General features: G+C 48.2%; 1 pseudogene; it reads left to right on the forward strand.

Moving 5' to 3' along the window:
* Window positions 1–15,100: 15,100 nt before the first annotated feature.
* LOC140386042 (nucleosome assembly protein 1-like 1) lies at window positions 15,101–15,764 on the forward strand (annotated as a pseudogene).
* The last annotated feature ends 341 nt before the right edge of the window (window positions 15,765–16,105 follow it).

Consider the following 16,105-nt stretch of genomic DNA (forward strand, 5'->3'; position numbering starts at 1 on the left):
CTGTTATACATTGCCAATTCCTCTTGAGAAGGGCAGAGGAATACCCCCCACCCTGATACTATCTGGTAATGTAGCATCAATGAGAAGCTTTTGTTACTGTAATAACTTATTGAATTGACGCCAGCCCTCTCTTGCTCCAGTCATATTGGCAAAAGAATAAACATTTAATCAGATCAGATTATTTGGGCTATAAACAATAATTTGGTTACAGAATTCCTAACTTGAGCCTCCTCAACATGAAGAAAAGAAGACCTTTTGTTAAAACTCTTAATGATCCTAAACGTGGGCCAGAACCTGCGTCATAAAAGAAACAAAACTTAATTTATAATAGTCCCTTTCATGTCCTTCGGAGGTCACTGACAATTCACAGCCAAATAATTGTTTTTTTTAGAAAAAAGGGAATTATATTTATGTAGCACATTTCATAATCTCGGTCAATTGAGAACTTCTGAAGTTCCTGTTACAAATCAGGGAACTGATATTCTGTTTCAGTGATGTTGTTTGAGGGACAGATATTATCCAGGATACTGTGAAGGGCTCTTGGTCTTATCCTTTCATAGTTCCATGGGATTTTCTTTTACAACTATTGAAGTGAAGAAGCACGGCCTCGGTTTCATGCAGGGATTTTTAATATATCCGTCCTTTGGAATATTTTTATCCAGTTCGCAGTTTGCAATGCCTAAGATTGTTGTGTATCTAAATGGGACTTGAGTTTCCTGGTACTCCTTCTCATAAGACAGGAGAACTGTGCATATTAAATTTTGTGCCACAGTTTAGATGGGTGGAGGAGGATTTTGGTGCGATCAACATAAAGTGGACAATGAAATAACACACTGCACAAACAAACAAATTGGAATCGTACATTAGGAGACTTTTGACCTGTCAGCCCACTCATCTACACTTCCCAGGTGCGATCCTCCAGAAAAATCTCTAAACGTGATAGCGAGCAGGAATTGCCGCGCTCGGCCTGGTGAGGCCGGCAACGCAAGTCAACGTTAAATGGTCCACTTAAAGAGGCCTCATTGGCTTCTCGCCGCAAATGAAGGCTCACCAACTGATTCGTCGGGGCCGCGCACGCCAGACCCCCGCCAAGGTCGAGCAGCGCTTAAGCTGCATGTGGTAGTATGTATTGGGGGTCATGTGGGACTGGAAGCCCTAATGTCATTAGCTGACAGATCCCAGGTCCTGGTTGGCCGTTGACCTCAAGCTCCGCCCTGAAGGCGAAGCAGATCCCGGGTCCTGGTTGGCCGTTGACCTCAAGCTCCGCCCTGAAGGCAAAGTATAAGAAGCCGGTGTCTTCCCCCGCAGGCCAGTTTACTATCGGGCTGCTGGGGAACAGACACGCTTAATAAAGCCTCATCGACTTCACTATATTCGTCTCATGGAGTCTTTGTGCGCTACACTGCACTTACTCAGCCAACCCCAGCCAGCTCGCAAAAATGGCTCCGAGGAGACCAGCCCCCAAATTTTGGGACGTTGGCCTGGGAGTCTGCCAGATGCAGTGGAGGCCAGGAGGGATGTTCTGTTCACCTGAGGGTCCCAGAGAGTCAGCCACAGGGCAGCCAGTGCTGCCTGGGATGAGGTGGTGTCAGCAGTCAGCTCGGGCAGTGTGACCAGGAGGACTGGCCTCCAGTGCCATAAGAAGGTCAATGACCTACACCGGGCAGTACAAGTGAATAGATACCAACGCCCCCACAAGGATGTATCCACCCCCAAACTCCCCATGCAGTCCCCAACCCTCCCTCCACCCCACTCCCCCCAACCCTCCTTTCACCCCCCCCCCCCCCGCTCCAACCACTGTGAACTACGCGTGTGCCTAATGATCCCCTCTCTGTGTCTCCTCAGGAAAAGCTCTCCCACAATCGTCGGGAGAGGGCCCAGACTAACGGAGGGGTGCTGAACTTAAGAATCCTCACCTCCTTCGAGAAGCGTGCCCTGGAGCTGTCTGGGGTGGCCATGGCCAGAACGGTCACCCAGAGGGAGGCTGGCAGATGCCACGGAGGTGAGAAACCAACGGGCCGCACCAGGAGGACCTGTCAAATGTGAGTTGTTATTGCTGATGTGTTGGGTGCTCTGGATCCGTGGAACACATACAGGCCACCAACACTTAAAATAGTGCAACACTATTTTATTAAGTTAGAAACTGTTGAACATACTTTCACTGTGGGTTAATACGATGTTAGATTAAACTAAAGACCTATGCCTGTACTAACCAGTCTATGCACTTTGCACATGGTGAGGATCTGTGCTGTAAGCTGTAAGCTCTGTCCTTCTGGGAGGCTGCATCCCGAATGAGCGGGAAAACTGATGCACCCTGTCTTTATAGTGAGTGTGCTCGAACTGGTGATTGGCTGCGGTGTTTTGTGTGTTGATTGGTCTTGCTGTGTGTCCATCAGTTGTGTGTATCTGCACCATGATATACTGGTGTATATTATGACAATTGCCTTATTGACTGACCCATCCTTCCCACTGACGACATGTCGATTCTCCTGGAGGTCCTCCAGCCGACAGCGCCGGCCCATCCCGGGCAGCCTCCTCTCCTGACTCCCAGAAAAACACCTCGGAGGAGAGTTCCGAGGATGCAACAGTTATAGTCGCAGCACAGCTGGCATCCTCACCCTCCACCAACGCAGATACGTAAACCTTAGTGGGACATGTCAGTGAACAGGCTTCAGGGGCACAATCTGGTGAGCACCTCACTGCTGATGATGCACATCAGGTGGAGGCAGGAAGCCTCAGGCGAGACAGCAGCCGGAGGGGCTGTTGGATACCAGGACCCAGCTGGGTCCCAGCCTGATGCTGAGCCTGTAGTACAGAGGTACTCGGAGCTGATTGAGATGATATGATGCAACTGGGAGATTCAGAGGGAGATGTCAGCTTCACTCCAGCAGATCCATAGCCGCTTGGAGGAGTCCCAGAGGCTATGGCGCAAGAGATGGCGCAGGCATTGCGTGGCACCGAGGCCAACACTGCTAGGGTGGCGACTGTAGTGGAGAGCCTGGTGCACGGTGTTGGCACCATCAGTGAAGGTGTCCAAGGTGTCGCGCAGTCAGTGACGGCCATGGCTGAGTGTCTCGGCAGAATGCCCGACTTGCTGGGGGATGTGACCCAGTACCAGGCCGACCTTGATGAGGTTCTGCAGGACATGTCCCGCTCTCAGATGTGCATGGCTGAGGTGCTGCTGAGCTTGTCCCAGTTGCAGGTGAGCTTTACCAAGGCACTGCAGAGCATGGTCCAGTCACCCAGTCACTATCGGGAGAGCGGGAGATTGCAAAACACTTTAAACACCTTTGTGTACAACCATTCGGGCGCCTCTGTCACTTTCTTCCGTAATGTGGGCCAACCTCCAAATCCTTGGTCCATCTCTCCAGGCATCTCCCTCTCCCCGTGCTACTCACCCACCCTCCAGCCATGGACATGTCCCTGGAGCTGTCCCCCATCCCCTGGGTGTTCTGATGTTGGCTGCTGTATGTGGGGTGTTGGCTCCCACAGTGTTCAAGTGCAGTGTCCAGGCATCAAGGTGTAATTGGGATTCTAAACAATGCCTCCCACATGCTACATGGCCTGCCCACTCATGGAAAACTACTTGGGATTTGTGAAGTGCTCATTTAACCACAATTGCCATTTCCTATTAGCAATAGCCTTCAGCCGCACGGCCAGAGGCCTCGGCAGTCAGTGGGGGTTATGGGCGGTCGGTGGGCCAGATGGGCAGGCACAACGGTTGCCCCCGGAATGAGTAAACAATTTAGGGGTTGGCATGGTAGTGCCACAAATGGTTGCCCCCACCCGGTTGCCTCACCCCCAACCTCCTATTGCGGCCCACCTCCCGCTGAGCACAGGGGTGGCAAGCCCAGCACTCCAGGCTCCTTGCCTGTGAGCAAAGGTGGGTACTCGCCGCCTCGGTTCCCCAATTAAGCCCTTCCACCAGGTTCATGTTTTTCAAAAGGAGTACTAATTGGCGCCAGCGTGATCACTTGCTGGGAAGGCTGCTGAATGATGGGAGGCAGTTGGATATGGAGTGGCTCCCGTTAGTTGTATGGAAATTAGGCTTAAATGGTGATAATTGGTTTCTCGCCACACTACGGCGAGATTCCGATTTTGTCTACGGGAACGGGCCGGTTGCATCACAAACTGTTTGGCGTCTGGCACGGTTCCCGTTTTTGGCTGCTCCCGCTATTCACTGGCCTCGTTTCGCTTGAGCGAGAGCATTACGAGGCCGGAAGATCGCACCCTCCGTGTAGACATGCAATTTCTTTAATATGCATTTGTGTTTTAAAGTTGAATTTGAATCTGCTTCCACCAGCCTTACAAGTCAGTGCATGCTCGGTTATAATAACATAAGTGTACTTGACCTGAATGATCGTAGTATTCGGAATAAGGTAAATGAGTTGATGGCGCAAATCATCGTGAATGACTATGATTTAGTGGCCATTACTGAAACATGGTTAAAGGATGGTCACGACTGGGAGTTAAATATCCGAGGGTATCAAACTATTCGGAAGGACAGAGTGGATGGTAAGGGAGGTGGTGTAGCTCTGTTATTTAAGGATGACATCCGGGCAACAGTAAGGGATGACATCGGTGCTATGGAGGATAAGGTTGAATCCATTTGGGTGGAAATCAGGAATAGTAAGGCGAAAAAGTCACTGATAGGAGTAATCTATAGGCCACCAAATGGTAACATTATGGTGGGGCAGGCAATAAACAAAGAAATAACAGATGCATGTAGAAATGGTACAGCAGTTATCATGGGGGATTTTAATCTACATGTTGATTGGTTTAACCAGGTCGGTCAAGGCAGCCTTGAGGAGGAGTTTATAGAATGTATCCGCGATAGTTTCCTAGAACAGTATGTAATGGAACCTACGAGGGAACAAGCGGTCCTAGATCTGGTCCTGTGTCATGAGACAGGATTTATTCAGGATCTCATAGTTAGGGATCCTCTCGGAAGGAGCGATCACAATATGGTGGAATTTAAAATACAGATGGAGGGTGAGAAGGTAAAATCAAGCACTAGTGTTTTGTGCTTAAACAAAGGAGATTACAATGGGATGAGAGAAGAACTAGCTAAGGTAGACTGGGAGCAAAGACTTTATAGTGAAACAGTTGAGGAACAGCGGAGAACCTTCCAAGTGATTTTTCACGGTGCTCAGCAAAGGTTTATACCAACAAAAAGGAAGGATGGTAAAAAGAGGGAAAATCGACCGTGGATATCTAAGGAAATAAGGGAGAGTATCAAATTGAAAGAAAAAACATACAAAGTAGCAAAGATCAGTGGGAGACTAGAGGACTGGGAAATCTTTAGGGGGCAACAGAAAGCTACTAAAAAAGCTATAAAGAAGAGTAAGATAGATTATGAGAGTAAACTTGTTCAGAATATAAAAACAGATAGTAAAAGTTTCTACAAATACATAAAACAAGAAAGAGTGGCTAAGGTAAATATTGGTCCTTTAGAGGATGAGAAGGGACATTTAATAATGGGAGATGAGGAAATGGCTGAGGAACTGAACAGGTTTTTTGGGTCGGTCTTCACAGTGGAAGACACAAATAACATACCAGTGACTGATGGAAATGAGGCTATGACAGGTGAGAGGATTGTTATCACCAAGGAGGTAGTGATGGGCAAGCTAATGGGGCTAAAGGTAGACAAGTCTCCTGGACCTGATGGAATGCATCCCAGAGTGCTAAAAGAGATGGCTAGGGAAATTGCAAATGCACTAGTGATAATTTACCAAAATTCACTAGACTCTGGGGTGGTCCCGGCGGATTGGAAATTAGCAAACGTGACACCACTGTTTAAAAAAGGAGGTCGGCAGAAAGCGGGCAATTATAAGCCAGTGAGCTTAACTTCGGTAGTAGGGAAGATGCTGGAATCTATGATCAAGGAAGAAATAGTGAGGCATCTGGATGGAAATTGTCCCATTGGGCAGACGCAGCATGGGTTCATAAAGGGCAGGTCGTGCCTAACTAATTTAGTGGAATTTTTTGAGGACATTAACAGTGCGGTAGATAATGGGGAGCCAATGGATGTGGTATATCTGGATTTCCAGAAAGCCTTTGACAAGGTGCCACACAAAAGGTTGTTGCATAAGATAAAGATGCATGGCATTAAGGGGAAAGTAGTAGCATGGATAGAGGATTGGTTAATTAATAGAAAGCAAAGAGTGGGGATTAATGGGTGTTTCTCTGGTTGGCAATCAGTAGCTAGTGGTGTCCCTCAGGGATCAGTGTTGGGCCCACAACTGTTCACAATTTACATAGATGATTTGGAGTTGGGGACCAAGGGCAATGTGTCCAAGTTTGCAGACGACACTAAGATAAGTGGTAAAGCAAAAAGTGCAAAGGATACTGGAAGTCTGCAGAGGGTTTTGAATAGGCTAAGTGAATGGGCTAGGGTCTGACAGATGGAATACAATGTTGACAAATGTGAGGTTATCCATTTTGGTAGGAATAACAGCAAAAGGGATTATTATTTAAATGACAAAATATTGAAACATGCTGCTGTGCAGAGAGACCTGGGTGTGCTAGTGCATGTGGCGCAAAAAGTTGGTTTACAGGTGCAACAGGTGATTAAGAAGGCAAATGGAATTTTGTCCTTCATTGCTAGAGGGATGGAGTTTAAGACTAGGGGGGTTCTGCTGCAATTGTATAAGGTATTAGTGAGGCCACACCTGGAATATTGTGTTCAGTTTTGGTCTCCTTACTTGAGAAAGGACGTACTGGCACTGGAGGGTGTGCAGAGGAGATTCACTAGGTTAATCCCAGAGCTGAAGGGGTTGGATTACGAGGAGAGGTGGAGTAGACTGGGACTGTACTCGTTGGAATTTAGAAGGATGAGGGGGGATCTTATAGAAACATATAAGATTATGAAGGGAATAGATAGGATAGATGCGGGCAGGTTGATTCCATTGGCGGGTGAAAGCAGAACTAGGGGGCATAGCCTCAAAATAAGGGGAAGTAGATTTAGGACTGAGTTGAGGAGGAACATCTTCACCCAAAGGGTTGTGAATCTATGGAATTCCTTGCCCAGTGAAGCAGTAGAGGCTCCTTCATTAAATGTTTTTAAGATAAAGATAGATAGTTTTTTGAAGAATAAAGGGATTAAGGGTTATGGTGTTCGGGTCGGAAAGTGGAGCTGAGTCCACAAAAGATCAGCCATGATCTCATTGAATGGTGGAGCAGGCTCGAGGGGCCAGATGGCCTACTCCTGCTCCTAGTTCTTATGTTCTTATGTTCTTATGCTGGGTGAAACAATTCTCCCAATCTCGCCTCCAGTTCTTCTATCAATTATCTTGTTGCACCAACCTGCCTTAACTACTCTATCAAAACCCACATAATTTGCAACACCTCATTAAACCTATCCTTAAACTTATCTGCTCTAAGGAGAACAACTCAAGCTTCTTTAATCCTTCCATGCAATTCAGTCCCTAATCTCTTGTACCATTCCACTAAATCTCCTATTGCCCTTCTCAAAACATAAGGACCGGATTCTCTGATCCCGCGGCGGGTCGGAGAATCGCCGGGGGGGTGGGGGGGGGGGGGGGGGGCGCAAATCCCGCAACGCGCTCCGACGCCGGGCTGCCGTTTCTCCGAGTTCCCGCCGAGTTCGGCCGAGTCCCACTGCCGTTGTTCGCGTGTGATCCGAACCGGCGGGACCTTGGCCTTCTGGCTGAGGGGGCCGTCCTGGTGGGGATGAGAAAGGATCCGACTCCGGGAGGGCCCTCCATGGTGGCCAGGCCCGCGATTGGGGGCTACCGAAAGGCGGGCGGGCTAATTCCGGGGGGGCCCTATGTTCCTCTGCGCCGGGTCCCTGTAGGGCTCCGCCATGTTGCGTGGGGGCCGGCGTGGAGACGACAACCCATGCGCATGTGCGGACCCGTGCAGGACATGCTGGAGCACGTATTGGCAGCTGGAGCTGCATGAAGCGCTCCAAGTGCCATGCTGGCCCCCTGTGGGTTGGGGGATCGCTGAACCTAGCTGCCAGATGATGCCGTCGTAAAACGCTCCTGATTTACGACGGCGTCAACACTTATTGGAGAATCCCGCCCAAGATGCTCAGAATTGGACACAATACTCTAATACTCTAGCAGAGGCTAAACAGTGATTTATAAATGTTTAACATAACTTACCAACTTTTATAATGTACTTCTAAGTAAAAAGCCAAGAACTTTCTTTAACAGCTTTATCAAGTTGTTCCACAGGTCTCCTATTCTCTGGGAAAAGAAGAACGCTTTAACATCTAACCTGTTTATTCTCTCATATGAATCTCAACAAACTATCTAATGGAAATAACCTGTCAAACAATCGAGGGTGCGATTTAAAGGAGAAGTTTCGAAGTGCCATTTCAGGCAGGTTTGGCTGGGAGTTTTTCTCTGGCTGTGTTGATGAGTTCCCCATCGCTATCTAACCACACTTCATCACTTTTTTGGGCCCTGGGGAGTTTCTCTCCGGGCTAGCCCACACTCCGAGAGCGCGATTTAACAGAAATGTTTATAAGCAAGCGGGAACTGCTGCGAGCTTCCTGACGGTCAACCCGGCGAGGCCGTCACCGGTATCAAGCGTTAATTGAACCACTTAACAAGGGCGGCATGTGGCGCCTGTGGATAGCACTGGGACAGCGGCGCTGAGGACCCGGGTTTGAATCCCAGCCCTGGGTCCCTGTCCATGTGGGGTTTGCACATTCTCCCCGTGTTTGCGTGGATTTCACCCCCACAACCCAAAGATGTGCAGGTTGGGTGGATTGGCCACGCTAAATTGCCCTTTAATTGGAAAAAAATAATTGGGTACTCTAGATTTATTTAATTTTTAAAAATGTAACCACTTAACAAAGCCCGCCGGGCTTCACATCGCAAATGACTGTCCCACCGGCTAAGTTTCCAGGACCGTGCTTGCCTGCCCCCCCGCTAACGAAGGGAACAGCACTTAAACTGACCCCACAGAGGTAACACCACACATAATGCAGCCATGCCACCAAGGAGGCCAGCTCCAAGATTCAAGGATACCAACCTGGCCCGCCTGCTGGATGTGGTGGAGTTGCAACGGGATAGCCTGTTCCCCCGAGGGGCTCGGCGGGTCAGCCACAGGGCAGCCAGTGCTGCCTGGGAGGAAGTGGCAGCGTTCATCAGCATGGGGAGCGTGACCCCGGAGGACCCCCACACAGTACTGCAAAAATGCTTATTGACCTCCACCGGGCCGCTTGGGTGAATTGGCATCGACCTTCGGCACCGGTCCTGCCTGTCAGGCCCACCCCCTGATAACCATGCGTCTGGCACCACCCCCGCCCAGCACCATGTTACGTCCCATCCCACCCATGCCCAGCAGTGGTGCTCATCCACGCCGATGGTCCTGGATCTGTCCTCCCCACCCATCCCCACCCAAGGCATACCACCTGAAGGTGATGGGTGTGAGCGCGCACCTGGGAGACAGACAAGAGCCAGACTATGGCATAGGGAGGAGCACCAGAGCTCAGCTCACAGCTGCTTATCATCACTCCCCTGCCCTCGACATGGACGTGCTGACAGTGCCGACACATGCCCATCACCCTGGAGTGATGTAAACCCACCCTGTGAGGGTGGAACAGGGCGAATGGGAGGGGGTGGAAATAGAGAGAAGGTGAGACGGCCCAGGTGGGGGTGGGGGAATGGGTGTGGTGGGATGGTTGGTTGGAAGGGGAGGAGGGGATGGGATGACGGACATAGTTACATCCCTGGCCCTCCGGGCATGCCAGACCATCGCTGCTGCCGTTTGTCCTGTATCCACCAGATGGTCCTGCGAATCCTCCCTGGGCTTATCCTCAAGCCTCCCATAGTTCGGCTCCTCCTCATCCTCTACCCCAGATGTGGTTGCATGTTCTTCCTCCTCCACCTCTAGAATGTTGCCCCACTACTGTGCCAGGTTGAGGGGGGCACAGACTATAGAGTGGGTGACCCTCTGGGAGGTGTACTACAGTGCACCACAAGAGTGGTTGAGGCATCGGAACCAAATTTTGAGGAGTCCGATGCACCGCCCAATGACAGACCATTTGGCCTCATGGGCCTTGTTATATCGAGTCTCCGCATCAGTCATCGGCTTCTAAACTGGTGTCATTATCCAGGTCCTAAGTGGGTACCCTTTATCCCCTAAGACCCACCCGTTCACCATGGGGTGCCCCTCAAAGTTGTCCGGGATCTCCAAGTGTCCCAGGATGTAGCAGTCGTGCACACTCCATGGGAAGCGCGCACACACGTGCATGATTCATGTGGTGATCGCACATGAGTTGGCCGTTCAGGGAGTGGAACCCCTTCATGTTGATGTAAGGCACTCCCTGACGCCGCGGTGCATGCAGGGTGATATGTGTGCCATCTATTAGCCCCTGGACCTGGAGCATCGCGGTGATGGTGGAAAATCCTGCTACCCGGGCATCCTGTTGGGCTTGGTCCAAGTCAAAGTTTATATAGTTAGCTCCCTGGGCAAACAGGGCACCCTGACTTCACGGATGCACTGGTGGGCTGTAGGTTGGGATATGCCACACAGGTCCCTGCTCAAGCCCTGGAATGATGCTGAGGTGTAAAAGTTCAGGACTGAGACGACCTTGATTACCATCGGGAGCGAGTCTCCTCCTCGTTCATGTGGTACCAAGTCCGCAAAGACATGGCACAGCTGCCGTACTGTCCCCTTGTTGAGGAGGAGATTCTTGCGGCACAAGCTGTCATCTGTTTGAACGACCAGCGACACCTGTACACCTTGGCTCATCGCAGGCCTCTCCGTCTGCTTAAGAAACAGATGCAGATGTGGCCAACACAGAGATGCATTGTAAGGAACAGAAAGAGCAATTAAAGACTGACCTTGCATTGGCCAGAAATCAAATGCGGGCCTCCCACATGGCACGTGACAATTCTATCACTGAAACACCAATGCGGCTTTGAAGCTGCTGGACCAAAGTCCACAAATCACATTAAGGTGAACTAGGTCTGAGAAACTCATGCCAGAATTACAAATGTTCAAAGGAGGAAAGTACCGGAGTAATTTACATTGAATGGTAATAGATGTTTGTCAAGTCAAGACGTACATTGACCTTTATTTTCCATAGACCTTTTTCAACCATAATTAATGCATGTGGCTGAATTGTTGCCACTTTAGTCATGCCTGTGACTCGTCAATGATTTCTATCCTGTGTTGCACAGAGTTCAGTCAGCTGCAACCTGTGGAATTGTACCTTATCTTGTTTAGAAGATATAATTAAAGTCATAGAGTTTTACAGCACAAAAACAGGCCCCTTGACCCATTGTGTTGGGACGGCACAGTGGTTAGCACTGAAGCCCCACAGCAGCAGCATTCCAGCCTTGATTGAATGCCTGTGTAGAGTTTTACGACTCTACGTTAAAGTCCAACAGGTTGGTTTTGAATCACTAGCGTTCGGAGCACAGCTCCTTCCTCAGGTGAATGAAGAGGTGGGTTCCAGAAACCCACCCCTTCATTCACCTGAGGAAGGAGCTGTGCTCCGAAAACTAGTGGACTGTTGGACTTTAACCTGGTGTCGTAAGACTTCTTACTGTGCTCACCCCAGTCCAACGCCGGCATCTCCACATCATGTGTAGAGTTTGCAGATTCTCCCCGTTCTGTGGGGGTTTCCTCCGGGTGTTCTGGTTTCCTCCCACAGTCCAAAGATAGGTAGGTTAGGTGGGTTATAGGGATAGGGTGGGGGAGTGGGCCTCGGTAGGGTGTTCTTTCCCGGAAGGTCAGTGCAGACTCGATGGGCTGAATGGGCTCCTTTTGCACTGTAGGGATTGTATGGATTTTGTGTCTGAACCTGCCATCAAATACCTATTTCTTTTAATTCCACTTGGTCCGTAGCCTTGTGTGCTATGGCATTTCAAGTGCTCATCTAAATGCTTCTCAAATGTTGTGTGGGTTCTGGCCTCTGCCATCCTTTCAGGCAGCTTTTTCTCAAATCCCCTCTAAATTACATTCCCCTTACCTTAAATCACCTGCCCCCTGGTTATTGACCCCTCTACTAAGGGGAAAAGTTCTTTCCTATCTACCCTATGTCCCTCATAATTATTTTTGTACACCTCAATCAGTTCTCCCCTCAGCATTCACTACTCTAAGGAAAAAAAAACAGCCTATTCAGTCTCCCTTCATACTGAAACACTCCAGTCCAGGCAACATCCTGGTGAATCTCCTCTGCACCCTTTCCCGTGCACCCACATCCTTCCTATAGTGTGGCGACCAGACTGCACAAAGTACTCTAGCTGTGGCCTTGTGAGCATTTTATACAGCTCCATCATAACCTCCCTGCTCTTATATTCTATGCCTCGGCTAATAAAGGCAAGTATCCCATATGCCTTCTTAACCACCTTATCTACCTTTCCTGATGTCTTCAGGGATCTATGGATGTGCACCCCAAGAATCCTCTGGTCCTCTGTACTTCTTGGTGTCCTGCCATTCATTGTATATTCCCTTGGCTTGTTAGTCCTCCCAAAATGCATCACCTCAAACCATACCGAGTTCAATTCCATTTGCCGCTGTTCTGCCCATCTGACCAGACCATATATGTCGTCCTGTAATTTAAGGGTTCCCGCCTCATTATCCACCAGTTTTGGTGTCATCTGTGAACTTCCTGATCATGCCTCCCACATTCACGTCTAGAATATTAATGTACACTACAAACAGCAAGGAATCTTGCTCCAATTTGCCAAATTGCCGTGGATCCCATGGGCTCTTAGTTTCTTGATCAGTCTCCCATGCGGGACCTTCTCAAATACCTTAGTGAAGTCCATGCAAACCACATCAACTTCACAGACCTCATCTACATACCTAGTCACCTCCTTGAAAAATTAATCAATTTCGTTAGACACGTCTCCCTTGACAAAACCATGCTAACTATCCATGATGCATCCTTGCCTCTCCAAGTGGAGATTAATTCTGTCCCTCAGGTGTTTTTCAATAATTTCTCTGCCACTGATGTTAGACTCACTGCCCAGTAATTACCCGATTTATCCCTACTTTCCTTCTTGAATAGTGGTACAATGTTAGCTGCCCTCCAGTCCTCTGGCACTTCTCCTGTGGCCAGGGAGAATTTAAAAATTAATGTCAGTCCCTGCAATCTCCTTCCTTGCCTCGTACAATAGCCTGGGATATATTTTTTCTGGGCCTGGGGATTTATCCACTTTTAAGCCTGCTAAAACCACCACCCCTCCTCCCTCCCAATGCTATTGGTTCAATTATATCACAGTTCCCACTCCCCGAAGAGTGCACCAACATCATCCTTCTCCATAGTGAACACAGATGCCAAAAACTCAGTGAAAGCCTCACTGGGGGTTCACTCCTGGGCTGTGGGCTTTTCTGACTAGGCTAGCATTTCCTGTCCATCCCTAATTGCCCTTGTGAATGTTGTGGGCAGCCACCTTCTTGAATCACTGCAGTCCTTCTGGTGCAGGTATACCCACAGTGCTGTTAGGGATGGAGTTCCTATTTGTGGCGATATGCATATGCATAGTAATGAATATAGCTAGATATATGACCTCCAACCAGCAGGTGGTGGCAAGTATCCACCATGTGATTCCAGAGGTCGGCAGTTGGTTGTAAGCCACCTCCAGAGGACAGTCGTATTAGAAGCAACCCCAGAATAATTCTTTAATCATTACCGTTTGTATTATAGTTTTCTTAGTTACCTTTCCATGTGTTCATTTGATAATAAACTATCTTTCTTGTCAAGAACTAGATGTTCTGTGCGCATTTTTACCATGGCCACAACATAGACCATAACATGGTACCAGGAGTGCAGAACAATTGAAGATAACCACGGAGAAGATGGGACGAAACAGACCGAAGAAAGAAAAAAGAAAATTCTTCCACCTACCTGGTAAACTACGGGCAACTGGAACTCGATGCATGGAAAGACTTTGAAGTTAGAGATGGAAGGTCTGAAGGCACCTCACCAGCCTTCATGATGTAGACAAGAATTGGCGTGTTTTTTAAGCAGCAATTCAAACTCTATGTTGCAGCACTTGACCGGTATGCACAGCCTGGCGAGAGGTGTATTGCTTTGCTGCACACGGTAGCAGGATCTCAAGCCATCAAAATTTATATTACCTTCGCGTTTGATAGCAAGATGGACAGCAAGAGCTTTGATTAAGTCATAAGATACTTTGATCTGCATTGCTCCCGAAGAGAAAGTAAATGTTCGAATGTTATATCTTTTGCATGTGTACTCAGAAGGCAGGCTAATCTTTCGATACTTTTCTAACTGACTTGCGGTCGAAGGCGCTGTCGTGCAATTTTAGTACTTTAGAAAGTCGACGATGACCCGCTATCAGACAGTGTTCGGGATATCAAATGACAAAGTATGTGAGAGGTTATTGGGGGAAGAAGAGCTTCAACTAGAAAATGCTATCAAGATTTGTCTTGCGAGCAAGCTAGCTGCACAGCAGATTAGCACGCTCAATCTGAAACATTTTGGCGCCAATCTGGAAGAATACGCCAGCGCCATAAGCTTAGTGATGCAACCACATACGGAATGTGGTCTCAGTGCGGGAGATCATTTTAAGTGGCCAACTGGATCCACCATTTTATGCCAACCGTGCGGCAGTCGACATTTGCCACGACAATGTCGAGCATTTGGGAAGGTGTTTTACAAGTGTGGCAGAACAAATCACTTCATGAGGCAATGTTTTTCACATCCAACAGTGGACCAAACAGGATCAGTCAACGTGATTGGTGAGATGTGCATTGAACATCTATTTTTCGATGATCTGATTTCGACTGAAGATACGATGAGTCCGAATATGCAAAGTCTTACTTACCAGTTGCAGCAATAGTGATGGTGATGCTGATACCATGGAAGACAGATGGACAATTCCATTGATGCTGAATGGCACATTGATCAAATGCAAGCTTGTCATGGGAGCGAGGACCAACCTTATCAGTTTGTCCGATTGGAACGGGCTGCGAGTTAAACCGAAAGTCATCAATCAAACAAGACTACTGAAAGGCTACAATGGGAATGAGATTGCAATGTTGGAAGCATGTGAGCTCGAACATGGGTACACAACAGAAGTCACATTAGACCATTTTCCATTGTGGACATGGAACGCGAGTCCATAGGAGCGGAAGCGTGTGAGGCACTGGAGCTAGTTGAGCAGCTGTCCATTCCAGACAGTGCGGCAACAGAAGATGAATGCTAATGGCAACGCGATGAAGAAAATGAGGAGCCAAAAGGAATTCCAGAAGTCTTCAAAAATGTGGGTTTGCTCAGTGGCATGATACAGGAGCATGATGAGCCTATCTTAAAGCATTTACAAGATTTAAAGGTGAGATTTTCAGATCCTGGACAGCCAATGAGTTTTACTCTGGAGTTTAAGTTTGAGCCAAATCAGTACTTCACAAATGATGCTGTGACAAAACATACCAGATGGAGTGGCAGCCTGGTGAGTCAGATGTTTTCTTCTTTGAATGAACCAGAAATCACAGGATGCACAGGGTACCAGATCGACTGGAAGAAAGGAAAAAACATCACATTGAAACCATTAAAACAAAGCAAAAGCATAAGGGTTGGGGCACTGTCAGGGCAGTTATGAAAAGTGTATCAAATGACTCTCTTTAATTTTTTTAGTCCTCCTGAAGTTCCAGAGCATGGGGAGCGGGATGAAGGTTCTGCAGCAAGACTCGCTGCTGAGTTTGAAATTGGTCACTTCTTGCATGATCACATAATTCCACGAGCAGTGTTATACTTCACAGAAGAAGCTATTGCAGACGATGATGATGATGATTAAAATGCTGATGAATATGATGCTGATGATTACGGTGATGATGACGATGAGAAAGGTGAAGAAGCAGATGATGAGCGGGAAGAAGTAGGCCATGAAAGTTTATTTAGTTTAGTTGACATTAGTGAAGAGGTAATAACAAGAAGCATCCAATCTATGCAGGAGAACGATGAGTGTGAAAGCTCTAAGATGGAGTGTGTCGAGGGTAAATGTGAGATTGCAACAGCAGACAAATTAGCCGAGAGTAAATCAACTGCAAACAGCCATCTACTAACTGAAGATATAATCCCCATTTTGGAGAAATTGGCTCCACAGAAGTACGATGAATTATCGTATGCCCACGGAATGGTTCCTGCAGT

This window comes from Scyliorhinus torazame, chromosome 11 (genome assembly GCF_047496885.1).
Source record: "Scyliorhinus torazame isolate Kashiwa2021f chromosome 11, sScyTor2.1, whole genome shotgun sequence".
Lineage (NCBI taxonomy): Eukaryota > Metazoa > Chordata > Chondrichthyes > Carcharhiniformes > Scyliorhinidae > Scyliorhinus > Scyliorhinus torazame.